The following is a 10,453-nucleotide window of genomic DNA, read 5'->3' as shown; positions in this document are numbered from 1 at the left end:
ATTTATTGACGAAAATATATTTGTCACCTATCATTTTTATTTTTTTATCATATGTGACAAAATTTAAAAATTCCTCACGAATTATTTTCATTTAGTGAGGAATTTTATTTTCTTCACTAGTTTTCGTCACCATAGGTTACTTTTGTTGTAGTGAAGGATTAAGACGGCGTTTATAACTTTCGTCGCAGATATGGTCGCCGTCTTAGGTATACGGCGTTTATAAAACGTCGCTAATGACTTTAATCGGTGTTTTTAAAATGTCATAAATTCTCATACATTCCGTTATGTGAAACCGTCACAGTTAACGCTAACATCATATGACGACATTTACCGACCGTTTTTTAAAAAAGCGCCATCTTTTCTCCTTTTTTTTAAAAAAAAAAATATAGCACTGCAATTTATATAAAAAGAAAATGTATAATTTCAATTGCACTAAATCTGCAAAATAAAGCTCCTCAAAAAAAAAAAATACAAAATACAAAATAATGATTCAATTTTCAAATTGCACTATTAGCTAAATAAAATCAAATCTGAAAGTCAAGGATTCTTTACACAAGCACATAAACTAAAAATAAACCAAACAATTTTAATTCCTCTTCCATAAGGCTACAATTTCCATAAGGCTCATGGGCCAATGCTTATTTCAATGAACAAGTTGGCCAATGCTCCTACAAAAAAAAAAAAACACTGGAATCAATAATATTAAAAAAAAAAAAAGAAACTAACCCAAAAAAAATATAAAAAAATAAAAGTTAGCAAATTATAATCATAAATAATAAATGACTTGTGACCAAAATTCAAAAGTCAACATTAAAATTCTCTCTACATAAAATAAAGTGATCCTAAAATCTTTTTCCTTTTTTTTTTTTTTTTTAATTTTCTAACATGTATGCATTTGCAACATGCCATATATGCAAATGTAAAAGATATACAGTATTGCACCAACCTTAATACTATTGTTAATTGACGGAGGCGGGCCGTAATCACAAACCTGATGCATAAAATTTGAAGTAAGTAATAGATCAGAACAATTAAAATCCTGATTCACAATGTTCATGAACCACCAAGAAATAATAAAATTGCAACATGTACTAATGAAACATAACTGAAACAAGATGAATAGGCAACAAGATCTTATTTATTGACCCAAAAAATATACACAATTATTGTGAACTAGATGAATTTTGAACCAAGCATGACTTGTGCACAGGCCAATGTATCCAACCGAAGTCATAGAATGATATAAAAATAAATAATAAAAAAAAAAACCTCCCAAATGATATATTGCAATGCAAATTGCAACACAGATTAACAAAATAAGGAAGTAATATTATTTACACCTTTATGTGAAGGAAATAGGGCTATAGTAATTAGTAATGCAGTAGAACTTACTAACTGATAACTCAACTAGGCCCTGACCCAACTGCTTAACGCCAGTGAGATAAAATCTCCTTTCTCCATTAGTTGCTTTGGATCCCCATTTCTGGTATAAGTCCTTTGGCAAAAGTCGGAGGTTGAACTTTACCATTCCACCCAAAACAATCATCTTTCGTGGACCAGACCTCTGTAAAAGTAAAAAAGCAGCACACTTAGACTCTGGTTCAGAAAATTTGTTTAGAAATGCTTCAGAAAACTTACAGACAAAATAATGAGAATTTAGTAAATAATAAAACAACAAATTCAGCTAATTATCACTACCGATTATGAACATATATTCCTTGACGATTTCTCGGTAACATAGTTGATCCAGAGGATGAGGAGGAAAATTGATCAGTTTGAACATAATGAAACTGGTGCCTATGCTGTTGTGGTTCATCCCTACCAGCAAGTAGAACAGATAGACTAGCTACAGTTAATGAACATATTTGGTGTTCTCCTATTTCACATTCAGCAGGTCCATTTGAGTTTTTAACAATATATCAAAACAAATTGAGATAAAGTCCATCCAACCTTACAATAATCCTAATTATATGAGATTGTGCTTGAAAGTGTGGTGGTTTACAGCCTGAACTAGTTTTCCTTGTAACATTCCTAAATTTTAGATTACTCAACATTTCATCTTCAAAGTGTTGACCTAAATTTCTTTGTCTATGTCAAAGTAAAAATTCAAATAACACTTGAAATTTCAGAATGAGAATGATTAAATTTCCTTCAATCAAAGTAAAAATTTAGATAACACTTGAAATTTCAGAATGCGAATGATTAAATTTCCTTCAATCAAAGTAAAAATTTAGATACCACTTTAAATTTCTTTGTCTATGACTTGATACAAGTCCATCCTCTGCTGCATCAGTTAGGAATTGAGCATCATTACTCAAAATAAACCAGAGGTCTTTGCCAAAACACATCAGAAAGTGGAACCAAAACCATAAGGACAATAATATGACCAATGTTAGTGCAAATTTTATCACTGTTATATGTACTTCAAATTAGTCGAGTCGCACTAATGGACAGTAAACACATAAGCTTTACAGGGAAGTGTAAATCATGATATATGATTCCGTCTAGGCAAGATAAGTATGTATACTTTCTTTAGATCATTGATTCCTTTCTTGTTCAACTTTAGTCAAGAATTGAATTATGTCTCATCTTAAAAATTTCACATGGATGTAAACAAGCCATAAAACACAAATTGCAGAACATAAATGATATAGCAATATACATGTACCAGTTTCTGCAATTAGAACACGTGCCTCTTCTGTAGGAAACCCAAAAACTGCTGGAGTAGGATGAAGGGAAGACAATACCTCAAACTGGTAACAAAGCAAACCCGCGTAAGAGAAACTAAGCAACTAGACATTCATTATCAACATATGAAACATTCAAAATCTAAAGTCAAATAATTATATAGATACACACCCACATATAAAACAACATGAATGTTCATAATATATTGGTTCAGGAAGAAAATTTTAGATGGTTACTGAGAAGGAGATTAATGATATGGACTTTGTGCCAGACAGATTTGGGCCGGACAGAGTTGTGCCGGACAGATTTGGGTCGGACAGATTTGGGCCAAACAAAGTTGTGCCGGACAGATTTGGGCCGGGCAGAGTTGTGCCAGACAGATTTGGGCCGAACAGGTGTTGGGCCAAGTTGTGTGGCCCGGCCTTGAAGGAAGCTGCTCGGTTAAGGTAGCGCGTTGATTGACCGAGCTGCAAGGATCGGTGATTACGAAGCCAGTCAGGTGAAAAGTCCAGCACTAGGAAAGGCAAGGTTGGACCGAGGTACTTGTTTGCTCGGCAGGTAGGTCGACCGCAGACAAGCGTAAGTAGTCCCGAGCTCGGCTTTGCCGAGATGCCGCCGAGTCCGGTCCTCATCTAAGCTTAGCTGTTGGAGTATTTGGGCATGAAGCACAGCATGGCAGACGATGGCCGAGATGGAATTGCCCGGCTGCCGAGCTCCTAGGAGAATGGGCGGGCAGTTGGATTAGGTGATGTTCAGCAAGGTTTATGCTGACAGATGGGATAGCGGAGCCACGTGTCAGGAGATGACTGGGAGTGGATATGGGGCGCAGTGGGTATATAAGCATGTCTGCGCCCCCCATACGCGGACACACAAACATCTCTGTAAGGGATTCTTACACTCAAACACTCTCTCCCTTCTCTCTCTATCCATCCTAAGGTGTGTGCTAACTTGATCGTCGGAGGGTTTTTCCGGCCACATACCGCCGGGTAGCTCACCGTTACTTGCTCGCAGGTGATCGGACATCGACGGAGCTCGGAAGAAAGGAGTATGGGCTTGCCGGAATATTTGCTCCCCGTACAATTGGCGCCGTCTGTGGGAACTTTACAGATAAAACCTTGTCTTCCACGCTCATCTGATCGCCGTCCATGGCGAACAACGATGAGTTTCCGTTGTCCGCCATCGACGGAGTTACCCCGGAGTCAGGCAGACGGAGAGAAGGACATCCTGCCATTCCTCCTATGGCGGACCTGGAAACTTCTCCAGGAGGACATTCAAGAGACGCGCGGGATAAGCGCGAAAGAAGCTTTGGACATTCACGGAGTCCAGACGGTCACCGGCGGCGGAGAGAATCGCACGCTAGGCGACTGGAACACAAGCTAAGGGACCAAGACGCCGTCATCCGGAGAATGGCGGCGGAGATGGAGGATCTTAAGCAACATGTCAAAGGGAAGGGTGTAGCTGGAGTGGGAGACCACAGTGAGCGCACCCGACCCCGCCGTTCATGCAGTCAGAGCCAGCGGTGTACTCCGTCCATCTCGATCACCAGAAGTTACAAGGTTGAAGATTCCGACGCGCATGTAGAGAAGTCCAGCGCGCAAGACAGCACCTATCAACCCTCACGTCGAGCGACGACGTCGAGGTATTCTTATTCCGCTCGTTCAAAGTATTTGCGGGTAGTCTTGAAGGAACGGGCTCGCCGGTGGGAGGCTCAGAGGGTGCCGGCGTTCCAGCGGCTATCCTATGGGGTTCACGCCAGTGAAGAGGTCGGAATGCCTCCACCTCGCCTAGCTGCGCCTCTCTTTCTAGACACAGACTTGGCAAAACTGAGCGCCACCCCTTTCTCCGTGGGGATAGAAATAACACCGCTTCCCGCGGGTTTCCACCAGCCGAAGTTCACGCTTTACGATGGAAAAATCGATCCCTATATGCATGTAAGCCACTTCCGACAGGTCATGGCCGGACATAGGCAGAATGACGCTCTTATGTGCCTTATCTTTCCGTCAAGTTTGGGCGAGCTGGGCTTGAAATGGTTTGAGAGGCTGCCAGAGGGGAGCATAGAAAGGTGGCGACAGTTGGCCGAAGCTTTTGTGACGCGCTTCAAAACAAACACCAAAACGCCAAAGGAAGTTGACCACCTTCTCAGTGTCAAGATGGAGCCGAGCGACACACTGAAGGCATACAACTCTAGATATTGGGAAACCTTCAACGAGATCTTGGGTTGCCCGGTCAACCTGGCAATCACCCAATACAAGCGCGGTCTCCCGGTCGGACATAGGCTGACGGACTCGCTTACAATGAAACAGCCGCCATCCATGGGGCAACTAATGCAGCGCATCAATGAGCACATCCGAGTAGAGGATGATGCAGCGGCGTCCACCGCGAAGACAACCCCGGTGGCAACAGACAAACAGGGCTTACAAGATAACCGGACTGGCGGGTAAAGGGGCATACCACTTAGAAGATTTGGATGGCAAAGGCGTACCCCGGCCATGGAATGCGGCCTTATGTAATTTTTTTTTGAGGGACTTGTTTCCCCTACACTTCTGAATGCAAATGCTCTTTTTGTCAATGTGATAGAAGTGAATTACTTTTGCTGAAGAGCTTTGTTGTGTCCAAAATAATAGTGGATGAGGGGCCTACTCTTCTGTTCCAGCCGAGATGTTTTACTCCGGCTGAAGAGTTGATGATTTGCTCAACTACGAGGGTCCAGCCGAGATGATTTACTCCGGCTGAAAAGTTGATGATTTGCTCAACTGCAAGGTTCCCGCCGGGATGTTTTACTCCGGCTGACGGGTTGATGATTTGCTCGACTCCGAGGGTCCAGCCGAGATGATTTACTCCGGCTGAAGAGTTGATGATTTGCTCAACTCCGAGGTTCTAGCCGAGATGATTTACTCCGGCTGAAGAGTTGATGATTTGCTCAACTCCGAGGTTCTAGCCGAGATGATTTACTCCGGCTGACGGGTTGATGATTTGCTCGACTCCGAGGGTCCAGCCGAGATGATTTACTCCGGCTGAAGAGTTGATGATTTGCTCAACTCCGAGGTTCTAGACGAGATGATTTACTCCGGCTGACGGGTTGACGATTTGCTCAACTCCGAGGTTCCAGCCGAGATGATTTACTCCGGTTGACGGGTTGATGATTTGCTCAACTCCGAGGGTCCAGCCGAGATGTTTTACTCCGGCTGAAGAGTTGATGATTTTCTCAACTCCGAGGTTCTAGCCGAGATGATTTACTCCGGCTGACGGGTTGATGATTTGCTCAACTCCGAGGTTCCAGCCGAGATGATTTACTCCGGCTGACGGGTTGATGATTTGCTCAACTCCGAGGGTCCAGCAGAGATGATTTATTCCGGCTGAAGAGTTGATGATTTGCTCAACTGCGATGTTCCTGCCGAGATGTTTTACTCCGGCTGAAGAGTTGATGATTTGCTCGACTCCGAGGGTCCAGCCGAGATGTTTTACTCCGGCTGAAGAGTTGATGATTTGCTCGACTGCGAGGTTCTAGCCGAGATATTTTACTCCGGCTGGCGAGTTGATGATTTGTTCAACTCCGAGGTTCCAGCCTAGATGATTTGCTCCAGCTGACGGGTTGATGATTTGTTCAACTCCGAAGTTTCAGCCGAGCTAATGTTGCTCGCCTTCTTTGGAGTTCCTTGGCTGAGCTGATCTTGTCCGCCAAGAAGGAAGTCACGGAGCGGACCTAGCTCGCCTTCTTTGGAGTTCCTTGGCCGAGCTGATCTTGTCCGCCAAGAAGGAAGAGGCGGAGCGGACCTTGCTCGCCTTCTTTGGAGTTCCTTGGCCGATCTGATCTTGTCCGACAAGAAGGAATTCGCGGAACGGACCTTGCTCCCCTTTTTTGGAGTTCCTAGGCCGAGCTGATCTTGTCCGCCAAGAAGGAAGTCGCGGAGCGGACCTTGCTCCCCTTCTTTGGAGTTCCTTGGCCGAGCTGATCTTGTCCGCCAAGAAGGAAGAGGCGGAGTGGACCTCGCTCGCCTTCTTTGGAGTTCCTTGGCCGAGCTGAACTTGTCCGCCAAGAAGGAAGTCGCGGAGCGGACCTAGCTCGCCTTCTTTGGAGTTCCTTGGCCGAGCTGATCTTGTCCGCCAAGAAGGAAGTCGCGGAGCGGACCTTGCTCCCCTTCTTTGGAGTTCCTTGGCCGAGCTGATCTTGTCCGCCAAGAAAGAAGAGGCGGAGCGGACCTTGCTCGCCTTCTTTGGAGTTCCTTGGCCGAGCTGATCTTGTCTGCCAAGAAGGAAGAGGCGGAGCGGACCTTGCTCGCCTTCTTTGGAGTTCCTTGGCCGAGCTGATCTTGTCCGCCAAGAAAGAAGTCCCGGAGCGGACCTTGCTCGCCTTCTTTGGAGTTCCTTGGCCGAGCTGATCTTGTCTGCCAAGAAGGAAGTCGCGGAGCGGACCTAGCTCGCCTTCTTTGGAGTTCCTTGGCCGAGCTGATCTTGTCCGCCAAGAAGGAAGAGGCGGAGCGGACCTTGCTCGCCTTCTTTGGAGTTCCTTGGCTGAGCTGATCTTGTCCGCCAAGAAGGAATTCGCGGTGCGGACCTTGCTCCCCTTCTTTGGAGTTCCTTGGCCGAGCTGATCTAGTCCGCTAAGAAGGAAGAGGCGGAGCGGACCTTGCTCGCCTTCTTTGGAGTTCCTTGGCCGAGCTAATCTTGTCCGCCAAGAAGGAAGAGGCGGAGCGGACCTTGCTCGCCTTCTTTGGAGTTCCTTGGCCGAGCTGATCTTGTCCGCCAAGAAAGAAGTCCCGGAGCGGACCTTGCTCGCCTTCTTTGGAGTTCCTTGGCCGAGCTGATCTTGTCCGCCAAGAAGGAAGTCACGGAGCGGACCTAGCTCGCCTTCTTTGGAGTTCCTTGGCCGAGCTGATCTTGTCCGCCAAGAAGGAAGTCGCGGAGCGGACCTTGCTCCCCTTCTTTAGAGTTCCTTGGCCGAGCTGATCTTGTCCGCCAAGAAGGAAGTCGCGGAGCTGACCTTGCTCCCCTTCTTTGGAGTTCCTTGGCCGAGCTGATCTTGTCCGCCAAGAAGGAAGTCGCGGAGCGGACCTTGCTCCCCTTCTTTGGAGTTCCTTGGCCGAGATGATCTCTTCCGCCAAGAAGGAAGTGGCGAAGCGGACCTTGCTCCCCTTCTTTAGAGTTCCTTGGCCGAGCTGATCTTGCTCGCCAAGAAGGAAGTCGCCGAGTGGACCTTGCTCGCCTTCCTCGGAGTTCCTTGACCGAGCTGATGTTGCTCGCCAAGAAGAAAGTCGCGGAGCGGACCTTGCTCGCCGACCTTGGAAGTTCCTTGACCGAGCTGATGTTGCTCGCCAAGAAGCACGTCGCGGAGCGGACCTTGCTCACCGACCTTGGAAGTTCCTTGCCGAGCTGTTGTTGCTCGCCAAGAAGCAAGTCGCGGAGCGGACCTTGCTCGCCGACCTTGGAAGTTCCTTGACCGAGCTGATGTTGCTCGCCAAAAGGAAGTCGTGGAGCGGACCTTGCTCGCTTTCTTAGTGCGGTCACCATCTTGCATATTGAGGACCGAGGAAGTATTACCCCGGTCAGGATAGGTAATCCCAGTCACGCTTCAGCGGACGGAATTAAGGGGCAATTGAGAGGGAGATTAATGATATGGACTTTGTGCCAGACAGATTTGGGTCGGACAGAGTTGTGCCGGACAGATTTGGGCCGGACAGAGTTGTGCCGGACAGATTTGGGCCGAACAGAGTTGTGCCGGACAGATTTGGGCCAGACAGAGTTATGCCGGACAGATTTGGGCCAGGCAGAGTTGTGCCAGACAGATTTGGGCCGAACAGGTGTTGGGCCAAGTTGTGTGGCCCGGCCTTGAAGGAAGCTGCTCAGTTAAGGCAGCGCGTTGATTGACCGAGCTGCAAGGATCCGTGATTACGAAGCTGGTCAGGTGAAAAGTCCAGCACTAGGAAAGGCAAGGTTGGACCGAGGTACTTGTTTGCTCGGCAGGTAGGTCGACCGCAGACAAGCGTAAGTAGTCCCGAGCTCGACTTTGCCGAGATACCGCCGAGTCCGGTCCTCATCTAAGCTTAGCTGTTGGAGTACTTGGGCATGAAGCGCAGCATGGCAGACGATGGCCGAGATGGAATTGCCCGGCTGCCGAGCTCCTAGGAGAATGTGCGGGCAGTTGGATTAGGTGATGTTCAGCAAGGTTTATGCTGACAGATGGGATAGCGGAGCCACGTGTCAGGAGATGACTGGGAGTGGATATGGGGCGCAGCGGGTATATAAGCATGTCTGCGCCCCCCATACGCGGACACACGAACATCTCTGTAAGGGATTCTTACACTCAAACACTCTCTCCCTTCTCTCTCTATCCATCCTAAGGTGTGTGCTAACTTGATCGTCGGAGGGTTTTTCCGGCCACACACCGCCGGGTAGCTCACCGTTACTTGCTCGCAGGTGATCGGACATCGACGGAGCTCGGAAGAAAGGAGTACGGGTTTGCCGGAATATTTGCTCCCCGTACAGTTACGTAACAGGTTTCCGATACAGAAGAATGTATAGAGTGAGAGAGGGACATCAATAACATAAGATTCCTAACAGGCACATCAATAACATAATTCCAAATGTTCAATACCAAAAAATAAATAAATAAATAAAAACAAAAAGCAGCAACTCCAAATTCAATAGCAAGGACAAGCAGTAATCCCATAAGCAAAAAATAAGCAATAATCCCATGTAAAAGTATCTCTAACAGCAATAACAACCAATTAAAATAGCAACATTAAATACACAACCCCTTTAGAGAGAAACATAAGAATAGGGGAAGGTTTTTTTTTTTTTTTTTTTTTTTTTTTTTTGAATTGATTAAAACTAAGCATATTTGGACAAACTGAGAACAAAAAATTTCTAGTACCTTTCCGTGGTACCAAGGAAGCTTTTGTTCTTAGCCATGGTGATGCAAGTAATGGTGTCCAACCACATAACAAAAATCTGTGATAAATGTGCGACAAGATTGAATCAAATGGGATTGAAGTATTTGGAGCATTTGAAATTCGTTCTTTTTATCAGATGGAATTCTAGGAACACTTTGAGAATGGAATGTGTTTGACTTACCATGTAGGGAACACCATAGAGTCTAAGCATTTGGACAGACCCAAACGCCGTGGATAGGTAGAAAAACAGGGAAACCATTAAATTCTAGCATACAATTGAAGCGATCACATGTTTCCAATTCACTGTAGGGATTGAAATGAGAAACAAAATAAAAATTAAGATGTAATGCTTCTACGTGTTGCATTAGTAAGCAACAAAGGCTTAATAACAAATAACAATTTGCATTAAATAAACACCCACTTGTACCAGATGCCAAAATTACTAACTGATGCATGACTACCCACATTTTACAAACCATATTTCAAACATTAATTGAAAGCATGACCACTACAACACAAAATCTGGATCAAAAGATTGTAAAATCATTTATATATAATGGGAGAACCCCATTTTGGTGTTTCCGACTTTCTAAAGCTGTGTTAACGCTTTTGTTTCCTAAAGAATCAATGATGTATATATTAAGACACTAGTTCATGCAATTCAAATTCAAATATTCACAATTTGATTAGGAGGGTAGAGAGACGTGATCTTCTTTTACTGATGTGTAGAGAGATAATATTTGAAAAATAGTTTTTGAAAATTAGTTAATTAAGGGTTTATGACAGTGGCAGTAATATTTATGCATAACTAAAATTCAAATTTATGTTCTTGTATGTCTTTGTTTTAAGCCAATCATAATATACAAAAACAAAAA

General features: G+C 45.1%; 2 long non-coding RNA genes across 2 annotated transcripts; both read right to left on the bottom strand.

Moving 5' to 3' along the window:
• Positions 1–476: 476 nt before the first annotated feature.
• LOC145821201 (uncharacterized) lies at positions 477–991 on the bottom strand. The gene is made up of 2 exons (XR_014363231.1): positions 947–991; positions 477–668 (listed from the first exon to the last, which is right to left on the bottom strand). It is a non-coding gene; the product is annotated as an uncharacterized LOC145821201 (long non-coding RNA).
• A 348-nt stretch (positions 992–1,339) lies between these two features.
• Positions 1,340–9,860, bottom strand: LOC114256516 (uncharacterized). The gene is made up of 4 exons (XR_003627219.2): positions 9,760–9,860; positions 9,560–9,636; positions 2,669–2,753; positions 1,340–1,564 (listed from the first exon to the last, which is right to left on the bottom strand). It is a non-coding gene; the product is annotated as an uncharacterized LOC114256516 (long non-coding RNA).
• Between the last annotated feature and the right edge of the window lie 593 nt (positions 9,861–10,453).

Source organism: Camellia sinensis, chromosome 3 (assembly GCF_055761805.1).
Source record: "Camellia sinensis isolate YWXY chromosome 3, ASM5576180v1, whole genome shotgun sequence".
NCBI classification, from domain to species: domain Eukaryota; kingdom Viridiplantae; phylum Streptophyta; class Magnoliopsida; order Ericales; family Theaceae; genus Camellia; species Camellia sinensis.
This window is presented reverse-complemented; position numbering and strand designations above follow the sequence as displayed.